This window comes from Chinchilla lanigera, unplaced genomic scaffold (assembly GCF_000276665.1).
Source record: "Chinchilla lanigera isolate Chin_1 unplaced genomic scaffold, ChiLan1.0 scaffold00042, whole genome shotgun sequence".
Classification (NCBI taxonomy): domain Eukaryota; kingdom Metazoa; phylum Chordata; class Mammalia; order Rodentia; family Chinchillidae; genus Chinchilla; species Chinchilla lanigera.
The window spans coordinates 19,524,970-19,539,977 of record NW_004955443.1 but is presented as its reverse complement, the minus strand read 5'-3'; the positions used below and the strand labels follow the sequence as shown (position 1 = coordinate 19,539,977).

At 49.2% G+C, this 15,008-nt stretch overlaps 1 long non-coding RNA gene across 1 annotated transcript; it reads left to right on the top strand.

Annotated features, from left to right (window-relative positions):
- Positions 1-10,334: 10,334 nt before the first annotated feature.
- LOC102020727 lies at positions 10,335-11,903 on the top strand. Its single transcript, XR_262217.1, has 3 exons — positions 10,335-10,629; positions 11,409-11,486; positions 11,608-11,903. It is a non-coding gene; the product is annotated as an uncharacterized LOC102020727 (long non-coding RNA).
- Positions 11,904-15,008: the final 3,105 nt, after the last annotated feature.

Below are 15,008 nucleotides of genomic sequence, written 5' to 3'. Positions count from 1 at the left end.
GGTTTTTCTCCGGTACCGGGAACCGAACTCACGACCTTGCGCTTGCCAGGCAGGCGCTTTGCCGCTGAGCTAAATCCCCAGCCCCTCTCAGCATTATTTTAATTTGCATCTCTTAAAGGACCAGTGGTGGTGAATATTTTTTTAAATATTTATTTGCCATTTGTATTTCTTCATCTAGGAAGTGTTTGTCTCAGATGCCCATTTTTGGATTGGGTCTTTGTTGCAATTACATTCCATTTCTGTCCAGAGGTGACAGGTCCCGAGAATGAGGTACCCACAAATGAAAAGAAAAGCAAGCGAAAAAAGAAAAACAAGAGAGGCATAATTCTGGGATCAGGGGGCCTGCAGCCTCTTGGACTGCAGATCTTATTTCCAGTCTCAGTCACCTTTTATTGAGCAAGAACAAAGGGAGTAGCTAGTACAAATGGGCAGATAACAAACACTTTAGCAAGGACAATACAGCTCAATTATACTAAGTATGAGATTTGACTTAGTAAGACATCATGTTATCATTCCTTCTGGCATGTCTCAGTAAAGCATTTAGTGTTGACCTCCTGGCTTTCCATAAGGACACAGGTTTTGCAGTCTTATCCTTCCTACTAATGCTTTTGCTAGACTCCCTCCAGAACTAAACAATCACATGGCTTGATCAGGCCTGAGAAAAAAAAAAAAAAAAAAAAAAAAAGAATTATCCTTCTCCACATGTAATCCCAGCATTTGAGAGGCTGGGCAGGAGGATCGTAAACTCAAGACCAGTCCAGTCTGGGCTGTATAATGAAGGCTTATCTTAAGAAACCCTAACAAACAATAAACAAATCACTGTGTGTCCTCAGTGCTTTCTCTAACTAAAGAATGTCCTTCTATACAGGTCTTTGAATTTGGGGGAACCTGATTTTTTTCAATTCTTTATATGTTTTAGATATGAATCCTTTCCCTGAGGGACAACTAGCTATAATTTTTTCCATTCTGTGGGTTGTCTTTTCACTCTGTTGGTGATTTCTTTTGTTGAGCAAAAGCTTTTTAATAGGGTGAGATCCCATTTGTTGATTCTTTGTAGTATTTTCCATGCAGTCTGGGTTTTGTTCATGATGTTTCTGCCTACATCTATGTCTTCCGGACTGCTCTCTATTCTATCTTCCAGCAGATTTAGTCTTTCTGCTTTAATATTTAGATCTTTGATCCATTTTGACTTTAGTGCATGGTGATAGGCATGGGTCTAGCTTTGGTCTTTGTCATGTGCAAAGCCAGTTTTTCTAGCACCATTTATTAAAGAGACTGTCTTTCCTCCAGTGAAAGAAAGATAGTTGGTTGGCTCCTTTATCAAAGATAAGGTGACTGAGTGTGTTGGAGTTGCCTCTGGATCTTCTATTCCATTCCACTGATCCTCAGGTCTGGTTTTTTTTTTTTTTTTGCCAATATTATGCTGATTTTTTCACAGTAGCTTTGTAGCATAATTTCAGGCCAGGGAGTGTGATGTACCCTGCCTTGCCTTTGTTGCCCAGGATTGCTTTTGCTAGTCTAAGTCTCTTCTGGTTCCAAATGAATTTTATGATCATTTTCTCCAGTTCTGTGAGGTATACTGTTGGAATTTTGATCAGGATTGCATTAAATCTGTATAACAATTTTGGAGGTATGGCTATTTTCACTATATTGGTTCTTCCTACCGAAGGGCAATGGATATCTTTCCATTTTCTGATATCCTCTTCCATCGCCTTTTCAGAGTACTGTAGTTTTCAATGTAAATATCTTTTACTTCCTACATTAAATTGGTTCCTAGGTATTTCATTTTTGGGGGTGTTATTGTGGAAGGTGTTGTTTCTCTAATTTCTCTCTCAGTGAGTTTGTTATTTGTGTACAGGAATGCTATTGATTTTTGAGTGTTGACGTTGTATCCAGCTATGCTACTGAATCTGGTTATTAAATCTAAAAGTCTTTGGGTGGAGATTTTAAGGTCTTCTATGAAGAGTGTCATGTCATCTGGGAATAATGATAATGTAACTTCTTCCTTTCCTATCCTTATTCCTTTTATTTCTCTTGTCTAATTGCTCCAGCTAATGTTTCCAGAACTACAATGAATAGGAGTGGTGACAGTGGACATCCTTTTCTTGTTCCTGATTTTAGAGTGAAAGCTTTCAGTTTTTGTCCATTTAGTATAGTGTTGGCTGTTGGTTTGTCATAGATGGTGTGTTAGTTACCTTTCTCTCATTGCTAAGACAAAATATCTGACCCTCAAAATTAAGGGAGAAAAGGTTTATTTAGTTCATAGTCTGTGGAGGTTTCAATGCATAGTTAGCTGGCTTCAAGGCAGGGTGACGAAGCACAGGGTCAACAGTTCAAGAGGTCAGAACACAGCAAAAGCAACAAGAGCAAACGGGGAGAGCAAGCCTCTTTTCCTCTCTTATATTGTAAGAAGGCTACCCCCCTTGGGTTGGTGTAGCACTCACACCATCTCCATACCCTCCTCTTGTACAGGATGAGGATGTTTACAAAGTGAGGACTCTGGCCCCCCTCTGAGTTGCTTAAATTTCTAACCTTCTCAAGTTGACACAGTGTATCAGCCATTAAAAATGGCTTTTAACAAATTGAAGTTCTCTCTAATGTGTGGAAGCCAAAGTGTGTCTATGTGAACATCTACTCCAATTTTCTGTAAGGTGATTCCACTTCTAAAGTCTGAATCCACATCAGATTCCACAGCTGACCAAGCAGAACTGACTTAAGGGAAGTGCGGAGACAGACAAAATATTGCTCATTCCAGAGTTCAATTAAAATTGTTTTAAAATTATCTACATATTTGTTCTTTGCTAATGCAATGGCCACCATCAGAGACATGCAAATTAGAGCTATGAAATGTCACCTCACCCCGGTCAAAAAACAAAAAAATGACAAATGCTGGTGAGCGTGTTGAGAATAACAACAGTCTGGCTGTGCGGCACAGTGGATAGCGCATCGGACTTCTAGACAGAATAACAACAGTTTTACATTGCCGGAGGTAAGGTAAATTATCACAGTCATTCTGGAGACGTAAAAATAGACCTACTGTACAATCCAGCAGCCCCACTGGGTTTAAAGCTGAAGGAACTAAAGTTAGCATAGTGAGAGACAGCTGGATCGTAGGGCTATTGCAGCTGTGTTCACAACAGCTGAGACACTAAGTGGACCTAGCTGTCATGGCTTGGGTCTAGACGGCCCCGCAAAGCCTCATGTGCTCACAGGTGGGGAGTTCCAAACATGGCTGGGTTAAGGTGTGTGAATGTGGATTCAGGGTGTGATGCTGGGATTAAGGGTGTGGATAATGGAAGCCCCATCCTGGGTATGGGTGCACCAATCAATAGGCTTGCAACCTGGATGGAATGGAAAGGGACACAAGAAGGTAGATTGCTGCTGCTGCTGCTGCTGTTGTTGCTGCTGCTGCTGCTTGCCTTGCTTTGTTTCTCCTCTGTGACATCCCTCTGCAATGCCACCCTGCCTTGGAGCCAGCTGCCTATGCACTGAAACCTCTACAGACTGTGAGCTGAAATAAACCTTTCCTTCTTTAACTTTGGGTGTCAGGTATTTTTTCTTAGCATTAAGCAAAAAGACACTGTTCATCAACAGATGAATGACTAAAGGAAATGTGGCATATATACACAACAGAATACTATCCATCCGTAAAGAAGAATGAAATCATGTCATTTGCAGCAAACTGGATGGAAAGGGAGGTCATCCTGTGAAGGGAAATAGGTCAGACACAGAGAGACAGGTATGGCATGTTCTCTCTCACGTGTGGAAGCCAAAGTGTGTCTATGTGAAGCTTGGCAAGGTGGTGTACACTTGTGATCCCAACACTTGGTAGGCTGAGGCAGGAGGATGGTGAGACAGCAAAGGTGAGGCCAGTCTGCACTACATAGTGAGACTTGCCTCAAAATTACAAAATGAATGTTATGTAAATAGAGAAGTGGTTGGTGAAGGGGAGTGCAGAACATGAGGTGGGATTTGGTGCCAGTTGCATGCATGTGTTGAAATATAACACAAAACCCCCTAATACATGTTCCTGTATTAATAATAGTGTGTTAAAATAATGTTAATAATAATAATATATTAAGATAAAATATTAAACATTCTATTAAAAAAATGAAGATTGCTGAACCCAGGAAAGGTATGATACCATGGAACGAAGGAAAACAGGAAGTACCTGCAAATGTATCTTATAAATAGCCTGTTGAACTCACTCATAGTCAAGGAAATGAAACTAACACCACTGGGAGATCCCATTTTATTCTTACCAGAAAGACAGAAGGGAAAGTCTGCTAATACCGAGTGTTGGCACGTAAGTGGAATCACATGACTGCTACCCATTGCTGCTGTGTTCCTTAGCTGAAGTGCTTTGGGTAATGTTTCAGAGTGACAGAACAAACCGGAAGTGCTGTCTTTCAGGAAATTCTCCCTTAGGTGCACGTGAAACTTGAAACAGTGGCCACATGGGCTCAGAGCAGCCCTGGGTGGGAATCAGCTGGATGCCACAGATGATGGGGTGGATAAGGAGCTGTTCTATGGCGCAGAGCAGAAGTGGATTGCTCACACTTCACGGCTGCACTAGCAGGGTGGGGAAACCCTGGAATCTGGTGAATGGCAGAAGCAAGCCATAAGAGAACTTGTGTAGAGTGAGTCATATTTGTGTAGTGTGAGTCATTTACAGTGAGGGAAAAGCCACTCAGTTCACAGCCAGTCCTTCTGTGTTCCTCTCTCTGTCCCTCCCCTGTGACCCTGAGATGACCTTGGGCTGTCCTTGGAGTGGGACTTGCACTGTGTGCTTTGGGCTTCATTTGTTCCCACCTCTATTCCACAAGGGCCCAGGACCAACACTGTACTTCTCAGCACTGATGGAAGAGCACAGCGGAATTCTGCTTCCATCCTGTAGCTAGCATTTTGGGGACCTCACTGGGAATTTGAGGAGGAGATGGTAACACGTGGAATATGCAGTAGATAAGCACTGTGGGGAAAGATGAAGGAGAGGTTGCAGTTGTCAGTGGGATGATCAGGAAAGCACCCTGGCGACTAAGTTCTGTAAGCAAAGACTGGCTGTTGTGCCCTTCTCTGGAGAAAGCTTTCCAGGCATGGGGGAGCAGCAGGTGCAAAGGTCCTGGGGCTCATTCTCATCAACCTTCACTTCAGAATCTGATGAACATCTCTTCCAAAATGCTGGAAATCTCTTTCCCCTGGGAAGGGAAATCTCCTGTCCCTCCTTTCCCTCTTGCCACACATAAAAGATCTGTGCTGCTTTTTACAACCAGAAAAACCTCCTACCATTTGTGCACCAGGCTGGGCACAAAGGTGTGGTCCTGGGGCGAAGGAATATTCAAAGTCACCTGTGGTTATTTCGTGAAGTCTGTCGGTTCGTCCAGGCGAGCATGAGCTGCCACAGGGGCGAATCCAGTTTGGATTTCAGCTCTGCCATTCAGTGGGTGAATGTGACTTCTCTAATTTGACGGGGTGCCAAAGGGTAAAATAATAGCCACCTTGAAGCGCTGTGGGGAGGGCTGGGCAGGATACAAGGGCAAGTCTTTTGTGACTTGCGGGAAGCTTGCACATTTTGTAAGTTATTTATATCATGAACATATATGATATATATGTTGGGGGGGCTTGAGAGGATCCTGCTATACAGTCCAGGCTAGCCTTGAACTCACAGTACACCTCAGGCTGGCCTCAAACTTGTAGCAATCCTGCTGCCTCAACCTCCAGAGTACTGGGGTTATAGATGTGGACCACCCTGCCCGGCTGATAAGCACACATCACTTAAGAAGCCTGGAAGTGTGGGTTACACAGCAAGTTCAAGGCCAGCCACTTAATGATGCATACTATTATAGTTAGCCCTTTGTATCCATGGAGTCAACCAATTACAGATCAAAAATACTGGATAAAAATCCAGACAGCTCCAAAAAGTGTGACTTAAACTTGCCCCCCGAACAAGTTCAGTGTGAATCCAGGCAAATCAGTGCGATGGAGGCAGTGCCTTATGTTGAGTGATCTGGAATACAAGAGGATGTGCACAAGGTGTGCACACACACCACGCCCTTCACAGAGGGGCTTGAGCATTGTGGACGTTGGAGTGGACCCCACCCGTGGTGCCGAGGCCTACTATACACACGCTGACCACGCAGCGGCCCACATCACACTGCAGCCCGTGAGCGTCTGTACGCAGTTGTCTTCTTCGCAGGAATTCTTCAGAGCAGTGTCTCTGGGTCAGAACACTTGCACATTTCTTTTTTTTCATTCATTTATTCATTCATTCATTTTGAGACAAGGTCTCGCTGTGTAGTTTAGGCTGGCCTCAAACTCACTATGCAACCCAGGCTGGTCTTGAATGAGTGTAGATCCTCCTGCCTCAGCCTCCCTAGTGCTAGGATCACAGGCGTGCACCACCACGCCCCACGCACATTTCTCCGCGCTCTCGTGGTGTCACCGGATCGCTGCTGAGAAGCTGCAGTCTCCCTCTAGTACTGAACCCGCCGCAACGCATGCACTCACCGGGCACATGCTGCATTATGCAATGGATTCCATTCATTTCTTCTTTTAATAAGTGAAAAGTTATATTCTACTGTTTTAATTTCTCAGGTTGAATACTTTTTCACATCTTGCTGTTCACTTTTTAATATTTGTAAGACAGCGCCAGAGACGTTCCCTCCCCGGGCACTAGTAACCCACAGGTGACACAGAGCGACCAGGGGTTGCTCACTGGCATCACCCTTCGTGCTGTGCTGGGAAGTCCGGCTCCAGGCACTCATCTGCAACGCCCCACTCTTTCTGTGCCAATGTCCTCGGGTTACACCATGCCATTTCAGTCTATTAAAATCAGGTTAATTGCACAATAAAAACAATATAATGGTATACTAAAGCCATAATGTAAATGCCCTGTCCCTGGAGAGATTAAAGAGCTGTGATAACATAATTTTAATGAATCATCCTTACTAACCCGTCGGGTTGAATGTTACATACACATTATCCCTCGTGCTTCTGAGATCTGAAACCCAAGTTTACCTGGAGCCCCAGCCTGGCTCCTGGGCACCGGGCTGAGGCTGTCTTGTGTTTGTGCTTCCAGGAGGAGGCAGTATGGCTGAGGGGCGGCTCTGAGCAGTGGTGGCCCCAGGCCCTGTCTGGGAAAAGTACCCTCATTGCAGGCTCTCCACCTGGAACCAAAATCGATTAAGAAAATGTGGCATTTTCTGTACAGGGGAGCACTACTCTGCCATAAAGAAGGACATATTTGAGTGACTTGTAGGAAATGGATACAGCATGAGACCACAGCGTTAGGGGAAATGAATCAGACACACATGCACAAATGTTCTGTGGTTTCTCTTATACAAAAACCCCAGAGTATAAATAATGTAAGAAGAAAAACAAAAGATAGGTAATAGGAAACAGGGAGATTGCGCTCCTACAAATGGGAAGGGGACCAAGAGATGGGGGAGGGGAGAGGCAAGGGAGGGAAGGGAAGACTTAAGATGTGTAGGGCCAGGAGCCGGGTGTGGTGGCACACGCCTGCAATCCCAGCGCCTGGGAGGCTGAGGCAGGAGGATCATTGCGAGTTCAAGACCAGCCTGGGCTACAAAGTGAGCTCAAAGCCAGCCTGAAGTGCATAGAGAGACCCTCTCTCAAAAAAAGACCCGCCAAAAAAAGACAAAAATGAAACAAAACAAAAAACAAGAAAAGGATCGCGAACGCCCGTGCTCTTCTCCTGGATTTACCAGCTGGCGACGCCTCGACACAGCGGCCCCTCTCCGCACGCACACGGGCTCCCTGGTTCCTCTTGCTTTGTTTCCGCTGCTTGCAGACGTTCTCGCGCCAGGGTGGCGGGATCCCCCGGCAAGTGCCCGCAACGCGGCGGGACGTCACACTGAGGGACTAGGCGCGCGCAGAGCACTGCCCCTAACGCGCGTGCGTCACCCCTGCGCAGCGTCCCACGGCCCTCAGCACCGGCGAGAGGGTGGGCATGGAGCTTTCCACGTGGACATGGAGCCCCCTGAGGTCCCCCGGCCACGTGCCGCGGAGGACACTTAGGTCCTCCGGGTGTCCAGGTCCTCGTGTCCCACGGTGGCTCTCTGCACTGGCCGGGCTGGGTCCCCGGGGAACAGAACTGGGGGAACCTTTCTGGTGGGCAGCAGAGGAGAGGCTGTGAGCTTCTCAGGGCACCTGTAGGACTTTTCTTTTTGTCTTTTTGAGGCAGGGTCTTGATATGCAGCTCAGGCTGGCCTTGAGCTCACTTTGTAGCCCAGGCTGGTCTCAAACTCGCAAGGATCCTCCTGCCTCAGCCTCCCGAGTGCTGAGAGTGTACCACCATGCCCAGCCAGGACTTTCTAGAAGGTTCTGTGGGCAAAAAGAAAACAAGTTCTTCCTTAGAGAAGTTTAGCTTTGCCTTCAAGGGAGTCTCACAGCAAGGAAGTCTCAGCAGACTGGGTAAGATGATGGGTCAGGTTTTAATTAAATACTGCTGCTTATTTATGTTTTATTATTATTCTTATTAGCAGTGCTGGGGATGGAACCCAGTCCCTCCCACGGAATATAATTTTAAGTTATTGTGTAACTTAGTGGGAAATAGGATGGGATTTATAAATTCGAATCTCACACCCATGTTTGTAAGTATACTTGAGCTTGTTGCCTTCCTTTCTAGATATCCCTTCCTCGGTGTGACCTATCCCAGCCTCCCTCCTGAGAACCCCACCCTATTTTCAGTCCCTCTCACCCCACAGATTTACTCTCCTTAAAATCCTGATCTCGTGTCCTCTCCAACGCCCTGTTTAGAGTACGTGTCTGCTGACCCTTGTCTGGGGTCCTCTCATGCATGTGGGGACAGAGATGTCCCTTTGTGGTGTCCCAGCACCCGCCGAGCACATAGGTCACCGTTCACCTTTGCCGAGGGAGCGGAGGCACAGGTGACCGGTCCTTCACCCCGGAAACCCATCTTCCCTCCTTGAAGCCCGGGAATCCCAGGCGTTATGGGCCCTGCAGTCACAGAGCACATCGAGGAGGGCAGGGTGACCCCATGGACCTGCCTGCTGGTGAGAGGACGCCGTTCCAGAACTCAAGACGGAGGTGCAGAAACTGGCGTGCCCTGGGGCCGCCGCGTTCTCAGCTCCATCTCTCAGGGACATCGAGGACAGGGGCTTCTTGCTCTTTGACAGACAAATCCAGGCAGAATGGTTTCTAAACAAGGAGAGGCCCGGTCTGTCCTTGTCTTGCTGGCTTGTTCGGTCTCTGCTACCTAGGGACACCCGGAGCCTCCCCAGCGGGCCTCGCCTGAGAGACAGCAAAGGTCGAGCGGCGTCACAGGCTGTGGGCATGCGCGCTTCCTGGGCGAGGCGCTCTGGGGCGGCTCCCGGGACCTGAGGCCATGGTGAGGCGTTCGGGGTAGCTGCCCACTCTCCTCGGGCAAGTTTCTCAGCCTCTCCGTGGGAAAGTGTCTCTCCATCTGTATTTGGGGATGATGTTCATCCTACAGGGTTCCGGTCGTAAATAGATGGATAACCGTCCATGGTTCTTACAAGCCTAGGTAGTCAGGTCAGGGTTAGGGAGAGAACGGGGATTGGATGCGAATGATGCGTGCTAACATCACAGCTGCCGCCTTTTCTTTATTTCCAGTTCGGAGCATTGAACCCAGGGCATTTCACTGAACTATAGCCTGAGGCCCTGTTACCTTTTTATTTTGAGACAGGGTCTCGCTAAGTCACTAAGTCATCCAGGGCTGGGACCAGCCCCAGGCAGAGCGGCCCTAGGCTTGAGCCCCAGAACTGGAGGGAGGAAAGCCCACCGGGCTCTGCTGACATTCTGCCCTTCCTGAATTCTGTTTCCCAGTGGATCGGACGTTCTGCTTATCACAGCATTGGAAAAGGGTTCAGGGGAGGCCATTTCCCTTCCTGACCAATCCTGACCTGGTACAGAACTGACAGAAAGACGAAGAAAGGGAGTTTCTGAGTTACAACTGGGTAAGAAGTCAGTAGCTAATCAGAAAGAGTCTGTAAGAAAGAGGGGTGGGAGTTTTGATTTTTTTAGTTTTGTTTGTTTTTGAGACATGGTCTTGCTATGTAGCCCAGGCTGGCCTTGAACTCACAGTGATTCTCCTGCCTCAGCCTCCCAAGTGCTGGGATTATAGGCGTGCACCACCACACTCAGCTTTTTAGCTCTGATTTAAAAAGATAAAGAGGCGGGGTGTGGTGTGCCACAGGCCTATAATGCCAGCGTTTGGGAGGCTGAGGCAGAGGAACCCATGAGTTCGGCCGGCCTGGGCTACATAGTGATGTCACGGAAGCCTAGAACCTCACCCCTGAGGTGCACTGTGGAGCTCTGGTGCTGTCAACAGAGGCCCCGTCCCCTGCACCGCCGGGAGCCCCCTCCACCCTGGAAGGAGCCTAGCACGCCCAGTCTGTTGGCACAGCAGGAGAAATTCTGCTTTTGATCGCTTTGGCCCTTTCTAAGGTTTTCTGCAAATCCCTCCCACATCCAGCTCCTCCCGGCCTCTGGCGAAGCACGTGTCCCTCTTCTCTGGGACTTGGCAGGGATTGGATTTTAATGATTATTTACTGAGCGGAGTACTTCGCAGGCTCTGATAATAGGTCCACGTCTGGCCAAATGGATCCTCATAGCAGATTACGTTTAAAGGTTTGTGAGGCTTCATAGCCTGGCCTTTGCAGTTCCCACCGAGGCCTGGCAGAGAGGCCGTTAGGCCAGCAGAGAGGGCAGGGGTAGCAAATGTGTTTCTTGGGGAAAGGTAGTTCTTAGCATTGAGCCAAGTCCTGGGCATTTCAATTACTGAGAATTTGACCAGGCTGGGCGAGGCATGAAATCCAACGTAAGCCTGCAAATCGGTTTACTCTATGAGCTACATTGTCAAGAACAACCGGTTTGAGATGCGAGTGTGGAATCTCATGACCGGTGAGGCCAAGGGGAAGCAGCTTCGAGGTGTCAGAGAACACACCGGGCAGCGGCAGGCACAGGCTAATGCGAGGAGGTCCCTCTCAGGACTCTGTGCCCTCCGTCCCTGCCCTGTCTGTGTGGCCTGTTCGCGGTCTGCCACCCTGTGCACCCATTTGGTGCACAAAGATGAGGTTAGTGTTGAGCCCAGCCCAGTGGTGTGCAGCTGTGATCCCAGCTACTCAGGAGGCTGAAGTGGGGATTGCAGGTTCGAGGCTAGCTTGGGCAACTTAGTGAGATCTTGTCTCAAAAAAGAAAAACCAAAAAGGGCTGGCAGTGTAGCTCAGTGGCAGAGTGTGCACGGATTTGATTCCCTAGCACTGCGCACGCACACACACACACACACACACACACACACACATGCACACAGGAGCACACACATGCAGATGAGCCATGTGATCTGTCTTTAAGGTCTCCCCCTTGGACAGCCTCCCTTTCACACAGGGCTTCTAACTGTTCACATTTAGCAACTGTTCTTAAGACTCGTCTTTGGAGCCTTTTATTTTGGTCCATCTTTGGGGCCAGCAAATCTGAATCTTCTAAAGGTAAGCTTATGTTTAGAAATAGACTCACCATTTGTGGTCAAATCTGGGGACTCCTAGAGAATACTGAAGACATGAGTCACCATTTGGGGTCAAAAGTTGATTTTCCTGTGTGTTTTGCAAGTTGGCCTTGAAGGGACCTTGAAGTTGGAGTGACCAGGTGCAGCGTGAGCTCCCGTGAACCTTCCCGACACGGATACGAACCCGGATGATCCCGGAAAACACCTATCCAGAAGCCGACACTCTTTCTACTGTGAGGGTTTTTGAGTGTTTATTCCAAAAGCCACTCAGATTACTTTCTAGTTAAACTTTACATTATTGAGTTATAGTAAACAGAAACCATTTAACTTATCTCCAACACCTTTTCTTAAGGACTGAAGTCTGAAGAAATTCTGTGACTAATATATTACAAAACATAGACATATTTGCTTTATCATTTCCAAGAGTGGACCCTTATGACAGATGGGTTGGAGCCAAAACATCTTAAGTCCCCTCCAGACTTCCCAAAGAGCTTGATTTCTCTTCAGGTTGGACTCAAATATTTGGTCTTGGGCAATCCGAAGTAAAGGGTCCTTCCTGGTTTTCGGTCTTAACCGAAGCACTGGCCAGAACACCCGCAGCACCTCGGGGCCCTGTGATTCCCCCATCAGCCTGAGAAACTGTGCAGGTAGAGATCAGCGGCAGCGCTGCATCCTCCAGGTGTAGCCCCTGAACCTCATAAGAGGTTCCGAGGAGCCAGGCCTGGCCCCCCGGCTTGGGCCTAAGGTCAGACAGCAGAACTCACGAGTTCCGCCCCTCGAGACGGCCCTGGTGGCACTGTGGTTTCGAAACCCTCACCCTCGCCCCCAGCTCCAGAGCGCCCTTACCCTGCCCCTGCAGAGAAGCTTGCAGCTTAGACGCCAGCCGCCCTCACTCGGCCTCAGAGGTTTGAAGTTCAGGTCGTGGGCCGCTTCCCGAGACCCCGGCCTCTGACGGTACCTCTCCCCGTGTGGTTTCCAGGAAAGCATTTTGTGCAGGCTTTCAAGCAGCTGTGGGCGATCTCCCCTCTTCTGGGTGTGTAACTGGGCCACCGCCCCCAAGCACATTTTCCACTCCCTGGGAATTAGTTGATTCTAGAGTTGTTGCTAAATTGCTTTATGGTTTTGCTGCTCTATGGTGTGGCTTTAAATTTGTTCTCAGCCAAGATCAAAGACTCCTCCTGGGCCTTCAGGATTTTGAGACCGGGAATTATGAGTTTTCTGCTTGAGAGGGGAGGAGGAGGAGGACAAACACCTTTGGCACCTACCTGGTCCCATGGTCACCTCTTAAGTGACTCTCTACATTTTCCTGCTGAAACTACTGTTCCAAGAAGGCAGGCAGATCTTTTTAGCAGATCAGTAAGAAAATCCTCACAGATTTAAACTATATAGACCAGGCATGGTGACACACGCCCATGATTCCAGCACTGGGGAGGCTGAGGTAGGAGGATCACTGTGAGTTCAAGGCCAGGCTGGCTATAGAGTGCTGGGGTTATAGGTGGGCACCACCATGCCTGGCTGTACAGGTCTTCTTCAACCCACTTTCTAAGTGTGCAGCTCAGTGGCCCCCAAGGTGCTGAGATTGTGGTACACAAGCCCTAGCTGACCTCTTAGTAGGAGACACAGCAGGACCGGGTCTCAGCATCCTCACCCCTGGCTAGTGAGCTTGGATGGGTGATTTGACCCCACGAGGCCTTTGTCTCCTCTCCTGTGAAAGGCACAGTAATAATAGTCCATGTGTGCCTCTCGCAAGCATTGGCTTTCCGGGCATGGATTGAATTCAGCAGCCTGCAGGCCAGGGCGCCCTGGGTACCTTCCCCAACCGGCAACATGAATTTGGGATCATTCCCATACGGGTCTAGTCCACACTGCTGCCACAGCACTTGACAGGGGTGTGTGTGGGCTGGATTCCTGTGGCTACACATGCACTCCTCGGCATATCAGGTCCGTTCTGAGGATCCTGCTACCCTGTTTCGCGCCCTACCTCTGCCTCAGCCAGGGTGCTGCTTTCTCCAGGAAGCTCTCCAAGGACTTGCTCAAAACAGGAAGTGGATTTGTTCTTATTGTTTTGACCAGGGCCTGGCTGTGTAGTCCAGGTTGGCCTTGAGCTCACTGTGTAGCCCAGAGGGTCCTCGAGCTCACAGCAATCCTCCTGCCTCAGCCTCCTGAGTGCTGGGATTACAGGTGTGGGTCGCCTCGCCCGGTTCAGGAAGTGCCTTTGCCTGCTCTGGAGCCCCTCTCCTCCCAGTTTCCTCTTAGGCCACTTCCTGTCACGGCGTAATCACTTTCTCATTTCTCCCCCAGCTGTGACCCTGGTGGCTGGGCCCGGCCTGTCTGCTTGCCCGGGCTTCCAAGGGGTGGTCCTGGAATAACTAAGCAGCGGGGAAGCCCAGGCCATGTCAGCCTGAAGCCTGAGGGCTAGGGGTGGCCCAGCTCAGTGCAGAACTTGGAGGGGAGGCAGAAACCGTAGGAGGGGGCTGCCAGCCACCACATCCCCTGTGTGACCTCCCCTGCTCTCCAGCAAATGCTGGCTTTTAAGCAGACAGCACTGCAGTGGCCTTGGTGTGGTGTGCATGCCTGTAGATCCCAGCACTCTGGGAGGCTGAGGCAGGAGGATCCTAAATTTGAGCTCATCCTGGGCAACAATTTAGAGACTTAGACAGACCCTGTCTCAAAAGATAAAAAAAGGCCAAAGATGTAGCTCGGGGAAATGGCCCTCGCTTCAATTCCCAGTGCTGCCAGGGATGTAGCTCAGTGGCATAAGCGCCTGCTTGGCAAGCGCAAGGTCCTGAGTTCGATTCTCGGTACCAAAAAAAAAAAAAAAAAATCCCCAGTGCTGCCACACATAAGTAACTAAATGAATAAATTTTTTGTAAATGAATCCATTTGTGTGCTACTTGTGTCCTCAGCCACAGCCACTGAGGATCAGCTCCAGCAGGGTCTGGTGGTAAGGTGCAAGAACCCCCTGTCCCTCCGACAAGGAGGGCACCTGTTCCCCGGCTGTGTTCCGAGCAAGATGGGGGAGGCAGAAAGCAGGGCAGCGCTCCCTGGATGCAGGGCTATAGGCTCCATCCTTGTCAGCCAGGAACCAGAAACCCCCGGATCTTCACACTGGGGCCGCACCATCAGGGCCACGGAGGTTTTCTCCTGATGTGTGCGGTCCTCCTCGACAGCCCGTGTTCCCTGAGGTGACGGGGTGCTCCTTCCCAGGGGAGGCAAGGCATCCAGCTGGAGGATCCAGTGGTACTGTACTTGCCTGGCAGGCTCTGGGATGGAACTTCTTCACGTCAACGGGGCATGGGATGTGTGTGTGATCCGACCCGTTGTGTTACACCAGATGCAGACACAAGACCAGGGACCAGGCCCCTGCTGGGGGTGCTGAAGGACCAGACCCCTGGGCTCCTCTTCCTGCTGCAGGGCTCCTCTCGGAGCTGGAAGCACGTCCTGCTGCGAGCCTGGTGGCTGTCAATATCAGCACAACATCTGTCACCATCTGCAGATCGAGTGT